Source organism: Spermophilus citellus, assembly GCF_964194105.1.
Source record: "Spermophilus citellus genome assembly, chromosome: 2".
Classification (NCBI taxonomy): domain Eukaryota; kingdom Metazoa; phylum Chordata; class Mammalia; order Rodentia; family Sciuridae; genus Spermophilus; species Spermophilus citellus.
In genome coordinates, this window is record NC_138183.1 from 95337175 (window position 1) to 95356696 (window position 19522).

At 39.7% G+C, this 19522-nt stretch overlaps 1 protein-coding gene across 1 annotated transcript in view; it reads left to right on the forward strand.

Annotated features, from left to right (window-relative positions):
* Positions 1-712: 712 nt before the first annotated feature.
* The window catches only part of LOC308638352 (death-associated protein kinase 1-like), an 84379-nt gene continuing 65569 nt past the window's right edge, over positions 713-19522 (forward strand). The window contains exon 1 of the mRNA XM_081275730.1: positions 713-931. The gene's annotated coding sequence lies outside the window, so the exon portion shown is untranslated. The remainder of the gene's footprint in view (positions 932-19522) is intronic.

The following is a 19522-nucleotide window of genomic DNA, read 5'->3' on the forward strand; positions in this document are numbered from 1 at the left end:
CTCTGAAAGGTCCTACTTAGGTCATGTGCTTATCTTTGGATCAGAAGAATATAGTACACTGAGGGCTTAGTCTGGGTCACATGATCCATGTCTATAGTTGCATGTGTGCGCCCTTGTGTGTGTTGAGGGGTGGGGGTGTCAGCTGCACCACAACCACATAGATCCAGAAACAGATATTGTTGGGAAGGGAAGAGAGTTGAGAGATCATCGGAGAAATAACCAACAAAACTTTTTTTTGTGAATAAAATGATATACTCTTTTTTTTTTAATTCAAGGTGTTTCAAGTGATTAATATTGGTACTAGAAATACATCTCCAAAGGCAGGACCTTCTGTTTCTACCAGTTCCCCCATCTCAGTTGACTTTTATCCTAGCTCTGAGACTAGACATACAGGAAAAGTGCTTTTTGGAAATGAGGTTGGATCAGAGAGCAATTTTGTACTGTATCAGGTCTGATATGGGATGGGAAGGAGGAGAATACGGAGATATCAGCATTATTACCTATTCAATAAAATATACTGTAAGAAAATAAATTTTTCCTTGTACCATTATACATAAAAACAAGTGTAATAAAATCACAATATGAAATTATTTTAATTTTTCATCATTTGAGCCTTCCATGTCACATTTCTGTTCCCTCCCAATGCCATATCTGTGCTGAAATCTCATTTTTTAGTAAACCATCAAAACATTCTATCTTCTCTTTTCAGTGGACAGTTTGCAGTGGTGAAGAAATGCCGTGAGAAAAGCACTGGTCTGCAGTATGCTGCCAAGTTCATTAAGAAAAGGAGGACCAAGTCTAGCCGGCGTGGCGTGAGCCGCGAGGACATTGAGCGGGAGGTCAGCATCCTGAAGGAGATCCAGCACCCCAACGTTATCACCCTGCATGAGGTCTATGAGAACAAGACAGATGTCATTCTGATCCTGGAACTGTGAGTTCTGTCCATGTTGGGTGGGAGAGAGGGTGTGGCTGGGGGAGCTCCAGCAGTGGGGAGCCCTGGAGCTGCATGGGAAATGGATTCTGCTGCACTGTGCTGGAGATAAGAATTTTCAAATATTAACCACATTGCTGATTCATAGATGTGTTTTATGCCTGTTTCTTTTCTTACTTCCTTTAGACCAGAAGTTCTCAACCTTGATACTACTAACATTTTGGGTTGGATTATTCTTGTGCATTGTACAGCATTTAGCAACATCTGTGGTTTCTATGTGCTGGTGCCAGTTGCACCTCTTCCTCTCCTTGCCCATTGTGACAAGCAAAAATTAAAAAGTGTATGCAGAAATTATCACATGTCCCCTGGGAACAAGACCCCCTTTCAGAACCTCAGCTTTAAAGGAAAGGCTCGGCTTGAAGGAGGCAGGAGACTAGGGGCCTGTTTTGGGTACACAGAAGAAAAGGGACACATCCCGTTGTAATCCTCACTGTGTCTTTATATGGCTTCTGGGAGGCCATGGGCTTATTAAACTTGAGGACTGGGGACCAGACAGAACTGAGCTAATCAGGGCAAATCCTTTTGTGTCTTGAAGCTGAATTTCCCTTCTTTAAGGCTTTGTTGAAAGAGATCATGAATAGTGCCTGGAAAAAGAAGCATCACAATTCATCACTGTTTTGCCTTTTCAAAGAATTCCCTGGTTGTAATCAGTGGCTTCAGAATATCTTGTGTCTTCTTTTCACACTAAAATATGTAAAAGATGCCTGTGTGTCACTGCCCTTCTTGTGCCCACGGGGTGTGTATGTTCTGAATTACACTTCTGTTAACTGAACCCATTTTGTGGAAATTTTCCTCTAGGTACATTTACCCTATGCATAAATTGGATGACATAGGATTCTCTTTTTTACCATTTGATATAATTTTTTAAAATTTATCATGTAATGTATGATATTGGAGAAAGGTTGTATAATTCTATGCAAGTTAACAAATGTAGGTCATATAATCACCACTCAAATGAGGATAAAGCACTTTTCCTCACCCTAATTGCTCCAGCATCCCTTGTGCTATTTTAGTCACTTCTAAATCTTGTACTTCCTAGCCCCAGCAACCACTAAGCTGGTCTTCATCACTAGCGTCTTTTTGTTTTGTTATGTTTTGAAAATGTCAAGTAATAGAACCATTTAGTATATAACATTTGAGACTGGCTCCTTGGACTCAGCATAATTTTTATTTTTATTTTTTGATGGCATTGAGGATTGAACCCAGAGGAATAGAGGCATTCTACCTCTGAGCTACATCCCTATCCTTTTTTAAAAAATAAAGTTATTTTGAGCAGGGTTTTTTGCTAAGTTGCTGAGGCTGGCCTTCAACTTGCAATTCTCCTGCCTTCGCCTCTGGAGCCACTGGGATTACAGACATGTACACTGCCACACCCAGTTGATTCAGCATAATGCTTTGAAATCTGTATGTATCTCATTCCTTTTTATTGTTGAATAGTATTCTATGATATGGATGCCTCTTTGCCTATCTACATTAACAGCTATTTGGGTTGTTTCTAGTATTTGGTGATTATGAATAAAACTATTAGAACCATTCTCATAGATCTGTGTTGTGAACATATGATTTTATTTCTCTTGGGTAAATATTTAGAGGTAGGATTGCTAGATGCCATGAAAAGTATATATTAATATTGTAAGAAACCAGCAAACTGTTTTCAAAAGTGACCGTATCATTCTACAATCCCTTCAGCAATGGATAAGAGTACTTGTTGCTCTGATAGCCCTTGACAGTGTCAAAAAAATATGATTTATATCTGAGTTACATCTTTTTATCTATATATTCTTTCTTTATATCTATCTATCTATCTATCTATCTATCTGTCTATCTAGTTATAGGGATTCTAACAGCTGTATGACTGTGTACAAGTTTACCTGCTCACTGTGATGACCTTGAATAAAGGTTGTGGGAGCTCACCAGGAGCAACAGTAGTTTGGGAGTGGGCAGAAGAGGTCTTCCTCACAGAATTCAGCACATTCTTGATTACTTGTTCTCTGTAAATCCCAGCAACTCTTGTGAGTTGATTGTCTTTTCTCTTTACCCGCCAGGCATGCACAGGGCTGAGATGGTTACTCTTATGTGTCATCTTGTCTGGGCCATGGACTGCTGAGGTATTGGCCAAACATTATTCTGAGTGTTCGCAAGAGGGTATTTCTGAATGAGGAACATTTAAATTAATAGACTGAGTAAATATGTAAAAATAACATATTATCTTTTATGAATATATATTGTTTATAATAATATAATTCATAGATAAATAATTATGCCATACAGTTCTAGTATTCATATACATAAAATTTTGTGCATAAACATAGTTATGTACATAACTTATAGACACATGATTTATATGTATGTGTATACATAATATACATAATGTGGAACATAATATTTAATATATTGTTTATACATTATATAATAATATATGCATTATGTATGTGTCTATATTTATATCTTAAATTGTTCCTGTTTCTTTGGAGAATTCTAATACAGTGGTGCTAAATATCGAAGAGGTAATGTACCCTTTTTATTATCTCAGAATCTTGTCCATTCACATTGCCATGAAGAGGTGTTTTAAAAAGTTTTTAATAGACAATTCAAACTATGAAGTCTGTCCGAAAGAAGTGATTATCTTTGAGAAAATTATCATTGTTCTAAAATTTTAATAGCTTTAAAGGAAGCTTTTGGTCTTCATTGATAGGTGCCATCTGTTCTTTTATTTCTTAAGAATTCTGAAATATGGTTGGTTAAGAAGAGAATAAAAATTAAGAATTTGTCAGAAAGTAACCCTGTGACTTAAATAGCCATTTATCAGCACCCTTTACATCAATATCATTTTGTCCCCCATGGTACTGGGAATTGAACACAGGGGTGCTTTGTCACTGAGCTACATCTTTTTATTTTTTATTTTTTTATTCTTTTTTGTTTTATCACTTATTTATTTATTTTTATTCTATTTTTTATATCTTTTTATTTTATTTATTTTATTTTTTATTTTGATATGAAGTCCAGATAAGTTGCTGAGGCTGGCCTTGAAATTGTGATCCTCCTGCCTCAGCCTCCTGAATCATTAGCATTATAGGTATGCACCACTATGCCTGATCAGTAATCTTTAAATGGGTCTTTATTTTGGATTTATTGCTTTGGTATGAACTCCATGGCAAGTCCAGCTTCTTTGAGGCTTATTAATGAAGTGTGTTCCCTCATTGAGACCGTGTTCCTGCCTCCTCCTGTATGTGATGAGTTCTCTCCTTGAATCCCAAGCATATCTTTGCCACTGAGACAAAGATCTCAGACTACCATTCCACTGTTTCCTGAACTACTTCCTGGACCTGAAAATATATATTTGTGGTCCCATGTGCAGATACTATTTCTTGTTTGTTTTTAAGGCATAGTTGTCAAATACTAGAGGCCAGGATTCTAGGCCCTTTAAAATTATTGTAAGCCTGAATCTGCCTTCAAAGCAATAAGTTTTCTCCCTACTTGCTTCACTGGAAAGTCAGTTGTTCTCAGTGGATTTGCTGTTGCAGCTCAGCATGGCATAAACATGAAGGAGGCATACACGGTGTCTCAACATCACAATTTCATCTCCTCCACATTCTATTGTTCCCTAATGAAGTCGTGCAGATATAAAAATCTCACCTTCTTGTGTTGCTGCCTGCCCACATGTCATTGTGCGGGTAAGCCACTACCAAACTTTGATCTTCAGAGCTTGAGTCATTTCATAATTGCCTTGTCACCTGGCAAAGAGAAGACAAACTTAAAGAACTTAAAGTCAATGTTATTTCTTTTTTAAGTGTGGGGCAATGTTCTCTAAGCTTCTAGTATTCTTTTCCTAACCTTGCTGCTCAGAAGTAGCTGTGCATTTTGTTCCATGGATGGCGTTGTACTTTTCTTTTAGCTGTTTCCCTATCCAGCTACTGTTCAAACCCAATAGCCTTTAGGGACCAGGGTGGCAATGTAAAATGACCATGGTTGGTCTCCATAGCACCTCAGTGTCAGGGAGACATCAGGGAATTGTAGAGATGGCTGAATGTAATCCTCATGCCCAATCTCAAAGGGACAGCCAACAATTAGTTGATTGTGGAATTTTAGATCCAGTATTGCCAAATCTTGCATTTTTTTTTCAAGAGAATCCTGTAATTTAGGTTTTCAATGATGGCAATCAGCTTATGGTATTTAAAAGAGAACAAAATAAAATGTTATCTGAAGGCCATGTGAGCCTGCAACTTTCAGAGTCAGCCTGTTTCATATAAGTGATAATATAATTAGTTCATCGTCATCCTAGGAGAAACAACAAGAGGCAAGTGCCGTCAGAGATGGTCCCAAAGGGCTAGTGATTCAGTTGGAAGGGCATGATGCACACTTAGCATTATAAAATGAATTTTAAAAATATCCAGAATGTTTTAAAATGGTGGTTCTCAAATATTAGCAAAAAGCCCTCCTGGAGGGCTTCTTAAATTTTTTTTTAAGCTATCTTCTCAGAGTTTCAAGGTAGGACCCACAAATTTGTGTTTTTTTTTTTTAACAGATTCCTAGGTGCTGCTGCTATTGCTGCTGGTCTGGGGTTCACTTTTTGATATGCTGTTAAATGTTGATTGTGTCCCTCTGAACTATGTTGAAGTCTGTCTTCTCCTATCTCGGAATGTGACCTTAGTTGGAAACATAGTTGTTGCAAATGAGACTAGTTACGATGAGATCATACTGGAGTAGAGCAGGACCCTAGTCTAGTCCGACTGGTGTCCTTATAAAAAGACCCTGTGAAACAGATACAGGGGAATGCCTCTGGCAGACAGGAGACTGAAGTGAGGCATCAACCAGCAAAGGAATACCTGAGTCTATAGGAATTAGATTCCCCCTCAGATCCCTCAACACCTTAATTTTGTACTTCTGGTCTTCAGAGTATGACATAATAATTGTTGTTTTAAGCCATCTTGTTTGTGGTACTTTGTTACAGCAGGCCCAGGAAACTGAACAGAAGTACTGGTTGAACTGTTTCTAACGGTTACTAGAGCAGGGGCCTACTTACATGTTAATCTGGTCTTCTGTAAGTTAATGTGTTAGTCAACGTATGGTTGTTGTGACCAAAATACCTGACAATAACAACTTAGGGATGAAAAGTTTATTTTGGTTCATGGTTTCACAGATCTCAAATCTATGGAGGGCCAACTTCATTGCTCTGGGCCCAAGGAGAGGAGGAACATCACGGTGGAAGGGTGTGGTGGAGGAAAGGTGCTCAACTCAACATAGCTGGGAAGCAGAGTTGGGGAGCAGGGGAAGAGTACATAGAGAAGATGTACTTTTCCAGGGCACATCCCCGATGACCCATCTCCAGTCATTTTCTATCTGCTCACATTTACCACCCAGTCAGTCCACTTAAACTAGGATGAACTGATTAGGTTACAGCTCTCACAATCCAAATATTTCACCTCTGAACATTCCTGCATTAACTTAGGAGCTTTTGGGGGACACCTCATATCCAAACTATAACAGCTACTTAAAAACAAAACACCATCAGTAGGTGATAACACCATCAGTAGGTCACTGCAAATAAATCTTGCTCAGGCAGGAAGCTGGGCAGAGAACGATTGGAGAGGGGCAGGAGGTTCAGGACCTAGCATAAGGAAGAAAGGGACAAGACACAATCATGGCCTCTTTTGGGATGGTTACCTTACTAGCTTTGAATCACCTGCCTGAAAGTTTACCAGGTAAAGATTTAGAAAGCAAAAGTGGCAAAATGCCTAATAATAATTGACACGATGGTCCATTACAAGAAATCAAGACAGTTTGGTTCTCTAATTCTTAATTTTCCCCTTATTGGTTCTTTTTTCAATGTTAAGGCACATTTTTACAACAAAGTAACCCTGTTTAGGACTTTCCCTCCCTTTCTCCATGTCTCTCTACCTTCCTTTCCAGGAGTTTCCACTTAATGTATTCTGGTATGGTTGTAGTCAACTTCAGGCCATTGCATCATTTTTTTTTTAAATTTATAAAGGTAAATTTTATTAATTTTTTTTATTGTGGAAAAGAATGCCCCACATAAATTCTACCATCTTAATCATGTTTAAGTGTGCAATGTAGCAATGTTAGCTGTATGTACTCAGTTGTGCAACAGATTTCTAAACTTTTTCATCTTGACAAACTTAAATGCTATCCCTATTGAATAACAATTCTTCTTTTTTAGTTCTCTTTCTGACTCCAGCTAAGTTAATAATTTCTAGGATTCAATTTCTTCATCACAAATAACTGCTAAGTTGTACTCTTACTTATTTGTGAATGCTAGATCGCTTCATGCAGGATCATTATTCAGTTGGCTCATTTTGTGTTTCTTAGCCAAACTGAGATGCAGAATAATCAGAATGTGATCATGAATTCTGTTCATTGTATATCAGCATGGTGCATGATGTAAAGGAATATGTGGTGACCTGGTCAGCAAATTGAGAACTACAGGAGCCTTTTAGGAGACAAATGTAGTGATTAAAATGATGGTTCCTAAACATGGTAGAAGTGGCACAAGTTGTAAAAAGCAGAGCGTGGTGGCAGGGACCTAAGTGAAGCCAATAATGAGGGGTATCTGAGGCCCAGGCCTTCTAGTCACGTAGTTCTCCACTTCTCTTGTGGTGCCCACAAAACACAAAAGCATCTGGGGGCTTCTTCAGTGCTTCTTTGCTGGCACATTTGTTCTCTCCACTCAGCTCTTTTGACTTTTTGAACTTTTGTTTTTATTCACAAAGGTAATTTCAAGAGCTATTGTGGCTTACACTTTTGGCAGCCTGCTCCTCAAATATCTCTTATTAAGCAAGAGCAGAGAAGTAAAGTGCCTTTGGCAACAGCCTCAACCTTTCACAATAGAATTAAATCACAGAAAATAGGTTATTTTCCACTCAGGCATTCTCTTGAGAAATAAAGCCCAGTGTGTGTCTTCCCCTATGCATGTTCTATTTGCCAGATCAGTCGAAAAGTGTTTCCTTCCTTCATGTTATTAAATTGGTATTTATACTTACTTAAGTGGATCATTTGGTTTCTGGACAGTCTTGAGAAATTCAGGACAATGGAAATCTGAAAAACAAACCACATGTGGCATCTGTAAGCTTATTGGTCTATAGATTTTAGGACATTTTTATAATTTTAGTATCTGGCATGAGGGTCTCTTCACTGTATACATGAGTATTTCGAATCTCTGCTTAGCTCCAAAAAAGACCTGTAATTTTGGAAACGGGGTGAGGGGGAGGAACCAACCACATGGCTGTCCACCATGTGGACTTTTGTAGCCCCAGGTACTTGGCTTTGCTTAGACTTCTTCCAAGGGGCCACAGACTCTATATCCAGGCCTCTCTGTGAAGTGTTTACAATTCCTGTCTGAAACTCACAGCCATGTCATAAATCTTGTTTCTCTTCCTGTCTTGGCCAACCACTCCTGGAGCCAGCATACCAAGAGATCAGGGTAGAAAGGGACTCTGGAATTTTGGCTCAACCGACCCCTCAGGAATGCTGGTTTTACCTCTTGTTTGTCCCCTTGCCTTGCTGTTCCCGTGTCTTTTGCATCCTTATCATTGGCTACCTCTGCAGCTTCCTTTTCATGTACAGAGCCCACCTCCCTCTCAGGCCCCAAGGGCTGCCACGTGGGAGATCCAGGCTCAGCTCAAGTATTCTACCTGGCTTTCCTCCACACTGGTCAGATGGTACCTTCTCCAGGTTCTGCTGTGTCCAGAATTCTGGATGGGTGATTGGAGACAGGAAGCTGGGGATCATTCACCTACAGCTGCTGCTTCAGAAGAAAGAGTCTGTAGACCACAAATCACTGGAAGTGTCATCATATTGGACTACTATCGAAAACAGACCAACAACAATCTTTCCAGAACCACCCATTAGCCCCTCAGGCCTTCCCCTTCTGCCTCATATCCTTGTAAGGTTTTTTTTTTTTTTTAAGCAAACAAAAATACTTTTAGAAATAACCTTGTATTGCCTTTTCCCTCTTAATTTGTATTTCCAAGTAACTAAGTATTACCTCACCTCTGTTTAACCTCTTCCCCCCACCCCCACCCCCAAACATGTTTTTAATATTGTTGTCATTATAATGATGTAAATGAGGACCATTAGGACCACAGTGTAACAGTAGTAAACAGGACACAGTGTAACAGTAGTAAACAGTAGTAAACATTCTATAAGGACATGTCAGCTCCCTTTCTAGGCTCTGAACTAAGGCAGTTCCCATGTATGGCCACTGAGAGATGAATGACAAAATGAGATATAATTGAGTCATGAGCCACAAGCTTCACTTATGTCTTCTTCCCTAGACTACAGAAGTTCTAGTGATCTTTTTCTGCAGCGTTTGAAGAAATGTAGAGTACACCATCCAGATGGTCCCCATCAGGTGGGATCTTCACAAACTGCATTAAGAGAGATGATATAGTTAAATGATGAGGGTAGCTCTTCCTGGAGAGGGAAGCCAGGCTTCTTTTGTGCCTGTTTAGACTAGCCACTGTGGGTTCCTCCCTTAACTTATCTCACTTAATCCTTGTGTACAACTCTTGGAGAGTGGCAGTATCACCACCTCATGATAAAGAAAGTTGCATATACTTACTTCCAGATGCTGTTGGGAGGGTGCAGGGGGAGATGGAATTGTAGACGGTAGCCTCTTAGGGAGGGATTTTTTTTGGTTGAATTTTCTAAGCCCTAAATTTCTGTGCGACTTAACCTTCAAACCCCACTGTCAATGAGCTGTTGAGTCACCCTTGCTTTTTCCCTCCTCTGTTATTGATTCATATGTGCCGTCTGTCCTTGAGCCCCACTAACCCCACTCAATGCATTTCAAAGAGTGACTTAGAAGTTATTGAAAGCCAGTCTTTACTTGGAGGGCCTCTGACTTTTCCATTTCTTTCTCTAATACTGCTTCTCTGGAAGCAGTCTTTGATCCTTATTTCTTAGCATTTCTGTGAAATTGGTTGGAGGCAGAAAAATGTCCTTCTTTTTCCCTGTCAGAGTGATGGATCCCAGCAGATAGATGAGTTTGTGGGGGCTCTGGTGTTGCAGCTGCATATACATGTTTGCCTCCCTCAATATGTTTTCTTAGAGGGCAAGATGGTATCCTACTTCAGCACCCACGGTACTTAATACTGTCATTGAACTAACAAATACATGCCAAGTTCAAATACAGTGAGAAGAACAACTTGATATGATTAAAAGGGTCATATTTGGCTTAAAAACCAGGATGCTGACCACTGTTGAGGGCATCTTTCCTTGTAAAATGATGATCTACTGATTTTAGCTTTAGTAAACACACTCTTGACTGGTTCCTGAGGAGTAGAAGTTTTTTATTCTACAACATCAGGGTTTGAGTCAATACGGATTCTTCTAGGAAGCAGATGGCACACACAGAGAAATTTGAGACTGTTCACAAAGGAGTATGCAAGGTTCAGGGAAAGGACAAATGATGGGGAAGCATCCTTTTGGAACTGAGTCACAGAGCTATAACCACCCTTGGAGGGGAAGAGTAAGGAAGGGGAGTGGTTTGAAGACCTTGGAAAGGATAACTTCCTGGAGAGAACTGTCTGACATGAACTGAGCCCTAGAAAATGGGACTCAGCCATCCCATGGCTACCTGTTAGGAAGGAAGCAGGGTTGACTTCACTCTCTTTTCCTGTTGGTGATATATTTTGGCCAAACCAAACTAAAAACCTACTGATAAGGGAAACTTCTGACTCAGTCTCTATGAACAGCCTCCCTGGACCCAGAACTAGATGTAGAAAAGTAGAACATGGATCTGGAAAATAGGTAGAAAATAATCTTGCTCTGGGTTCAAAAAGATTTCTCTTGGTTCTCTAGTTCCCTTGATACTTGAATCCTGATGCTGTGGCTAAGTAATCCTTTGGGTTCTGCCACTCAAAGAACTTTTGGATTCCTGTTTTCATTACCACTCTCCCACTTTTGCTCTGGTTCATAATCTCATGAACTCTTCCCTGAGTTTTTAAGGCATTCTCTTATTCTGTACTGTTATATTTACTTCCAGATTTATTATAAATTAACAACTTATCTTACTGAAAAACCTTCAGTGAATAAGGGCATGAAAAGATGATCAGTATCATTTGTCAGTAGGGATACATAATTAGAGCCCCAAGATAAAACTTTATATCCAACTAGGATGCCTCTAATTAAAAAGATAAATGATATCAAGTGTTGGAAAGTATGTGGAGAAGCTGGAACCCTCATACATTGCTGGTGAGAATGTAAAATGGCAGGCTACTTTGGAAAATAGTTCGTCATTCTTCAATATGTGTAAGAGTTACTATATGACTTAGCATTTCCACTTCTCAGACTGTCCCCAGGAGAAATGAAAATGTATCTCCACACAAAAATTACATGTGAATATTTGTAGTAGTATTATTTATAGTGGTCAAAAAGTGGAAACAAACCAAATATCCATCAACCAATGAACAAAATATGGTACATTCATATAACAGACTGCGATTTGACCATTAAATATAAGGTACTAATACTTACCATGACATGGATGAACCTTGAAAGTATGCCAAATGAAAGAAGCTGGTTTAAAAGGCCATATGTTAGTATGATTTAATTTATATGAACTGTCCAGAATAGGCAAATCTGTAGAGATAGAAGATGAGTGACTGCTAGTGGGCAAAGGGGATTCTTTTGGGGGGTGATGAAAATATTCTAAAATTAGATTGTGGTGATTATTGAATAACTGTGAAATACTAAAACCCATTGATTTGTATACTTAAAAATAATGAATTCTATGGTATGTGAATTATATCTTATAAAACTTTTAAAAGCATCACTGAGGGCTTCCATCCTCCTCCTGAATGAAGTCCATGATTCATAGAATGGTGTAGACTCCTTGATTTTTGCCAAGGCCCCTTATTATATCATTCACTTCCCCTCCACCCACTTCCTCTCTGTCACTTATGCTTTATCCATAGAAAATCTCTTGCCATGACCAGGTCGTACTTTTTCCCCCTGAAGAATTCTTACTCATCCATGAAAGACTAGCTCACTTCTTATACCCTCAACTGTTTTTCTGCCTACCCAAGTTAGATTTAATTGATCTTATATGTGTGTTTTTAATCACCTTTTAGAATTGTGTTGGTTATGGCATTTATAATATGCCAAGCATCCAGGAGAGGACATGAATGTTAGCCCACAGTTTTCTCAGTATAAGTGGCTGAAGTCAAGTTCAGTCCAGGTGACTAGCTACGGGAGGCCTATGATGATTCTCATTAACAGCATTGAAGGACCTTTCTAGCTAAGGATGGGGGAATGAAGAGAGGAACTGAAGACAGAGATATTGCTTCTAAAAGACTCTGCATCATTTGTGACCTGCTGTGCTTCTAGTAGTCCTCTGTCATTAAAGCAGAGCTGAAAAGTGTTGGGACCCTATGTTCAAGTTGGGTGCATGGGATGGAAAATGTGGACTGGAAGGACAGTTGATGGGATTTCAAGGGACAGGAGTTGAGAACCTATTGAAAGTGGCGTTATCATGCTAGATGCCAATCAGATGGCAATCAGAAGTGGGTGGCCGAAATTAGAGCTGCCAGTTGGCATTGGCATGTAGTATAATACCCATCACATAGCAGGTACTTAAGTGTTTATGTGCAGAAGGAAAGAAAGAAAGAAGATGAGCTATTCAGACAATTAAGAGTCCTCTGTGCCCATTACAGTATTCTTCATGGCATCAGCCCATATCCTGTCATAGCCTCAGACTTATGCTGTTGAAGTGAAGATTGAAATCTTGTCTCCATCTTCCCAGAGGCCTCTGATGGGGATGGCTGTGTGCTCAGCCCCCTCTTCCAGAAGAGCAGGGTTTCAAGTTACTCCCTCCCTTTCCTTTTCACTTAGGTTGTCAGCAGCTCTGTGTCCCCTCTTCTATTAGAGCCAGGTCCCTTATCCTTAAAAGGGGGGAAATGAGAGGGGAAGTGATACGGCAGCCTCATCAACTGCGAGTGAATTTCAATATCTTTTCCATCTCTTCCTCCTCTTCCAGGTCTTCTTCCTCCACCTCAAATACATCCTCAAACGGAATCAAAGGACCCTTCTGCTCTGTGCCCATTAAAAGCTCAGCTCTTCACAACTCAGGGGTGGCTAAAGGACAGGCAACACCTGTCTTTGCATTGGCCGTACCCTCATCTGATGGGCTAGTGGTCTTTCATCCTGGGATTTCCAGATCATTAACAGCAATCAGCAGCTTTCATGAACTAAACCCAGTCGAAAAGTAGGAGGAGCTGCACCTCAGAGCTTCTGCTGGATAATAGTCTTCCTTTGTTTTCAGCTAAACTAAGACAGATTGATTTTGGAGTAAACCTCCATCTATGGCCGTCCCAGCTTGGTTTACTTCCCACTGGCCTTTTGTTCTAGCGCCAGTTATAATTGCCCTGGCTGAAGAGATGTCTGGCTGCCCCAGCTTTTCCGTTTGCCCCACTTTCAATTGGCCTAATTATTTCTGTGGGTCTCCAAAGCTTGGGCTGAAGCCATTAAGTAAAAAGAGGTTTGGCATATGTTGTGGTCTTTCTGCCTATTGACTTCCTTATTTTCCTTTGCATGAGTACTTTCTGTTGTTCAGAAATCTGCTTGCAACAAATTGGAAAGAGGTTCAGTAGCTTGTCTCTCAGCCTTTTATCTACCCTCTTTCCCCCACTACATTGCCTAAAGCAATGCTTCCTTCTCCCTTTCTTACCTTGGTCCAGTATGCTTTGAACGTGGCCATTGGTTTGGATCACTGAAATAATAAAGCTCTTTGTGACTGGAGAGGACTACCTTCAAGGTCCAGCTTGGCACCCCAGGCCCCATGTACACAATTTGAGGGCTGCACATTTGTAGCTCTGCATACATGTACATCATTTATGGTGACCCAGTTGGCAGACTCAGCCACTGAATTCTAGGATGCTGTGCCTAGAGGTCCAAATGTTTTCTAGTGAATTTCCTGCCTGAACCAAGCTAGCCAATGCTTCCTCCATTCCTGGAGCCAACGGAAGTATCTACATCTGTTGTCCTCCCTAAACTTCCCAGAGTGGGGATAGCTTTATTGTCCTTCTTGAGTATGTATCACCCTCACTGTAGTATTTTCTCTTTCCTTTCCATGCTGGGCATTGAACCTAGGATTTCAAGTATGTTAAGCACTTTATCTACCACTGAACCACACCCCCAACCTTGAATATTCTCCAGACTTCATCTCTCTTAAAATGTAGAACCCAAGACTGTCTTTAGACTTTTGGATGTTGACAGATGGGTGGCCCAGTCTCATGCCTCAGGTCTTAAATCCACACTGCATCTCCCATTCAGGTAGCTAAGGATCCACCCTGATTTCAGGGTTCCTTTCTAGCATACTAACATCTGGTTTTTGAATTTGTTTCTATTTTCACCTGAAATGGATGTTTTGGATTCTCTCTCAACTCTTGTCTCCATTAATTGAGATCTGAATGACTCCAGGTCCAAGACTTTTCATCATTCTAATCAGAAACATAAGGTTGCCCACATCCACAAGACTCCCTAAAGCCTTAGCTACATCAGGACCCTTTCTCCAACATTGTTACCTCTCTCAAGGGCATCCTTTAGTCTCATGGGATTACTTGAAAAATGCATTGAGCCAATGTTCTCCAAAGACTTCTTGCTACCATGTGCTTTTTAAAAATTATTTCTTTCCTGAACTAATTGGCTCCATAATTTTCATTTCTGGGAGCTTTAAAGAGATTCTGGCTTCATTTGTTTGAAATTTTTTGTGTTATCTCCCCCATTTGTTCCTCTTTTGTTTGACCTATCCCCTATAGAAATAGAAATGCAAGGAGAGAATTAGAAAATGAGCAAGTTCCAGGAGTAAGGGGAGGGAGGGCCAGTGGTTTATGTGAATCTATTGTAGGTGTGACAATAGTCTATGCAAAACATCCTGCAGGGGGTTAATGTGTCATTCCACTAGGCCCTGATAACTCATAAAAAATGATGATCAGTGTTTTCTCCTCTAGAGATTTGTCTATTACAAACCCCTTCTTGAAACCCAGAGCATATGAAACCTAGAGCATATTCTCAAGATTGACAATTATTTTGATCTATTCAATGGGTAGAGGGAAAGGGATTCTGTTCCCTGAAAGAAGAAGAGAGAAATAAAAACTATTTTTAGTTGTTGGCTTATTTTATAAATGTCTCATTATGTTGCACATGCTTCCTCAATTTGAAAAAAATTAATTTTTTTCCTTTTTTTTTTTTTGGTACCATGTTTAGCTGAAAACCATAGCCTTCTGTCTGAGAGTCTGCCTCAGCAAACTGCCACTTGATCATTTTGCCTTGAACTTGAGTTTGTCATCCTTTAAGTCAGGGGTCTGGATGATCTTATCAAGACTTGAAAGCACAATAGTTGGTTGTGCTATGTTGGCAACTACTCCCACTTCTTAAACATTCAGTGAGGGGGTTGGCTGTCATATGGTGCCTGCTGGTATTGATAAATCATGATACATTTTCTTTTTACCATTCTGGCATCCTGTCCTCATCTTGGATGCTGAAAGAAAGTCATAATTCTGCATTTTTGTTTGTGAATGAAAGTAATTGCTTTAAAAATATTCATTTTTCCATAGAGGCTATTCTTTAATCCAGCTTTACAGGTATGTCCTCCAGGACTATGAGGACCCAGTTCTTGAGGTCAAGAACTTTTTAGGGATCACAAATTCATCCTTCCTTCCTTCCTTCCTTCCTTCCTTCCTTCCTTCCTTCCTTCCTTTCTTTCTGTTTTAATAAAATAAGACTAGGGCCATCCTTTTCTTTTCACACTTGGCTGAACAGGTTTGGTCCACCCATGCATGTGGCACATATACTCTAAAAACATAAGATTTTCTGTAACACCAATAACAGTGTCTCCCTCAAATCATTGGAGGCCTAGGTCAACTTGAATGCAATGAACTGAGACAGATTCTTTTAATTTTTGGAGAGGTGGCATGGTCACGTGTTGGGCAGTAGGGAGGTTTAGGAATGGAAGTATGAGACTAGTTAAGAGTTTGTATGAAAATTGAGTGTCAAAGAGGAAACATTTAAATTTTTTTTAAGTTGTAAATGGACACAATATTTTATTTATTTATTTTTGTGAGGTGCTGAGGATCAAACCCAGTGCCTCCCATGTGCCAGATAGGTGCCATAAAGGAAGGATTTTTGAAGATGAGTGAGCTAATATTTCTTCTCGTTTAATGAAGAAGTCATGAAAGAAAAATTTCAACCTTTTTAGAAAGCTGAGCATGAGGTGGTAAAACCCTAGGATAGGAGGTAATATTTTTCCCTGTGGAGGGGAGCTCAAGCAGCTTAATTTTTTTCTGAACAATAATAATTGCCAGTATTGAGTTCTTTTTATTTGTCATGCATTGAAGTAAACAAATTGTATACACTGTGTTGTTTAATCCTCACAAAGCCCAAGGAGGTAGTAGTCTGAGCTTCTCTTGGTGCATAAGAAGAAACTATCCAAGATTTTGTGACTGAAAATGGCAGTAGCCATTTGACCTCAAACCTAGTTTTGATAGGGCTCAGCAGGGACAGCTCTCCTTGCCCCCTTGCAACACCAGCAGGGACAACTCTCTCAGGCTGAAGGATACTTTTAAAAGATGGTCCCTCACATGACTGGCAGGGCATGGTGGTGCTGGTATGAAAGAAGTTCAGTCAGGGGGATCCCCTCCTAAGGTGGCCTGTCACATGGCTGGCACAATAGCACTGCCTGTCAGCTGAGTTGAGTGAGACATTGAATCCACTACAAATGTACTCCTTGATTCTGCTCCACAGTGCTGCTTGAGCTCTCCCCCAGCATGGCAGCTGAGTTCCAGTGGCAAATATTCCAAAACAAGTCATGGAAGCTGCTGGTTTCTTAAAAGCTGGGCTTGGAAACTGACTCAGCATCAGTTTTTTCATGTTCTATTAAGTAGACCCAGAGAATGACCAGATTCAAGGTGGAGGAGAAAGAGACTACAACTCTCAATGGGTAATTTTAAAGAATTGTGTCTGTCTTTATTCTGTTAGAGGCTCAGAAAGGTTAAGTGCCTTGTCAGGGATCACACAGCCATCAAGTAGATAATTCTCTGTGTTCTCATTTTTCTAGGTCCTGTGATATACCTGAGTTAGCCAGAGTACCTGACTGGCCTCCTTACAGATTTCTTTGCCTTTTGCTGCAATTAACTGGGCCTATAGCATCAAAGCCCATCACAGCTTCAGGTGTCCAATGAAGTAGATTCTATAAACATTCCTAAATCCTTCTACCCTGTATTTGAATTTGATTTTAAGCGTAACCTTGGCAGGATCCTAGTCTTGGGAAGGAAAGTCCCAGGGATGTTTGAAGACCATCTTTAGATTTGGGAAGGGTGGTTGTGTAGGTCACAGAGGGCTCATGCTCTTTGAACATGTTGTTCTTGAACAGATGATGTGGGACAGTTGGTGGGCCAAAGCCTGCCACCTGTTTTTGTGTAGTCCTTGAGAAATTAAAAAAAAAATGTTTTTCCACTTTTAAATGGTTGGAAAAAAACTAAGAGGAATATGTAATGGAGTCAAATAGTTGTCTCACTCAGCAAAAGCCTCTCAGACAAAGTTTGTTAACTTCAGTTCTAGAAGGAAGATCAGGACCTACCTTATCAGAGGCAGATTTCAGGTCGGCACAAGAATTTTCTAACTAGATCTGTCTCAGCATAAGCAGCAGCTCTCAGCTGAAGGCTCTGTTGGCATATGGCTGTGCCACTGTAGGTCAGTGTTGTATTGATAAATAGCTAAGAACTGGCTCTCCAAAGGAGATAGGCCATGGTTTGCAATGTTTGCCTATTTCTATAGCATAAATGCTCCCCCATGGCCAATTTCCCTCTACTAATGTGATGTCACTAAATGTAGAGTTGGGAAGGAAGAGGCATGGAATCAGCTGTCCAGAGTTTCAGCATCCCAGTGTATGTAATGCTGCCCTCAGATATCTCCCAATATAGGAGTCAGTTCTTAACAGTCAGGTTTTTTTTTTTTTAAATATTTATTTTTTAGTTGTAGTTGGATACAATATCTCCATTTATTTATTTATTTATTTATTTATTTATTTATATGTGGTGTTGGGGATCGAACCCAGGGCCTCACCCATGCCAGGCAAGCGCTGTACCACTGAGCCACAACCCCAGCCCAACAGACAGCTTTTTTTTTTTTTTTTTTTTTTTTTTTTTTTTTTTTTACTGCTCTGACCAAAAGACCTTTTTTTAAAGGAAGAAAAGTTTATTTGGGGCTCATGGTTTCAGAGGTCTCAGTCCATAGAAGGCCAGCTCCATTTGTTGGGACTTGTGGTGAGGCAGAAGTGTGGTAGAGGAAAGCAGCTCAGAACATGGTTTAGGAAGCAGATCAAGAGCTGTGCTCAACAAGCACAAAATGTATACCCCACAGGAACCCTCCCAGGGACCTACCTCCTCCAGCCACATCCTAGCTACTACCTACAGTTACTACCTAGTTACCCTGTATCAGGGGATTAATGCCCTGATTAGGTTAATGCTTATAACCCAGTCATTTCATCTCTTAACTTTCTTGGATTGTTTCACACAAGAGCTTTTCGGGTTGGGGGATTGTATGGGGGTAGGGACAAACTTGAGATATTCCATCTCCTGCACTCATGGGAAGCCATTGTTAATAGTCACAAACAGATTAAATATCTTACCCTAGACCCCACAGTTACTAAAACCACCTATTATTTCATTCAATCTTGATTTCACAAAAAGATTGATAAGTTTGAGTATACTCAAATTTAAAACTTCATTTTTAACAAAATGTCACTTTAAGCAAAGTTGAAAGGAAAATGACAAATTGGGAGAAAACCTTTGGAATATACAAGAGATTAAACTTTACTATCCAGAATATGTAAGGAACACAATCAATTAAAATTAAAAAACATCAAAAATCCAATAGAAAAATGGACAATGGGTGTAGACAGTTTACACTCATTCAAATACAAATGCCAGTAATCATGAAGGACTATCTGTCTATAAACAGGGAGATATCTGATAAAACATTCATTCATTTTCTTTTTCATTCCTTAGATTGGCCAAAAGTAATAGTACCAAACGAGTGATGCTGTGAAGCAAAAGCAATGTTTATAAGTTAATGATGAAGAGTTTAAGTTGATATAGCATAATCTATAACTGTCTAACATGTGATCCCAAAATTCCACAGTGGATCTAGAAAAGCTATCACATTCTTAAGAGCAGCAGGTGCAGAAACAATCATTGCCTTGTAGTTTGTAATAGCAAATATTGGAAACAACATAAAGACCATCAGTCAGGGAATGGCTAAATATAGTTTGAACTGTATATCTACATACACATTAGGTAGCATTGAAAAAGAGAGCCTACAACAATGGGCATTTCTAGACTAAAATAGTAAATTGCAGATCAAAAAAAGGTAGTCTGCTCTCCTCTCTCACTCTAAAAAAAAAAAAAAAAAAAAAGGTAGTCTGCTACCACTTATGTTTGCTCTCTCTTTTTTTTTTTGGCACCTGAGATTGAACCCAGGAGCACTTATCTAGCCACTGAGCTACATCCCCAACCT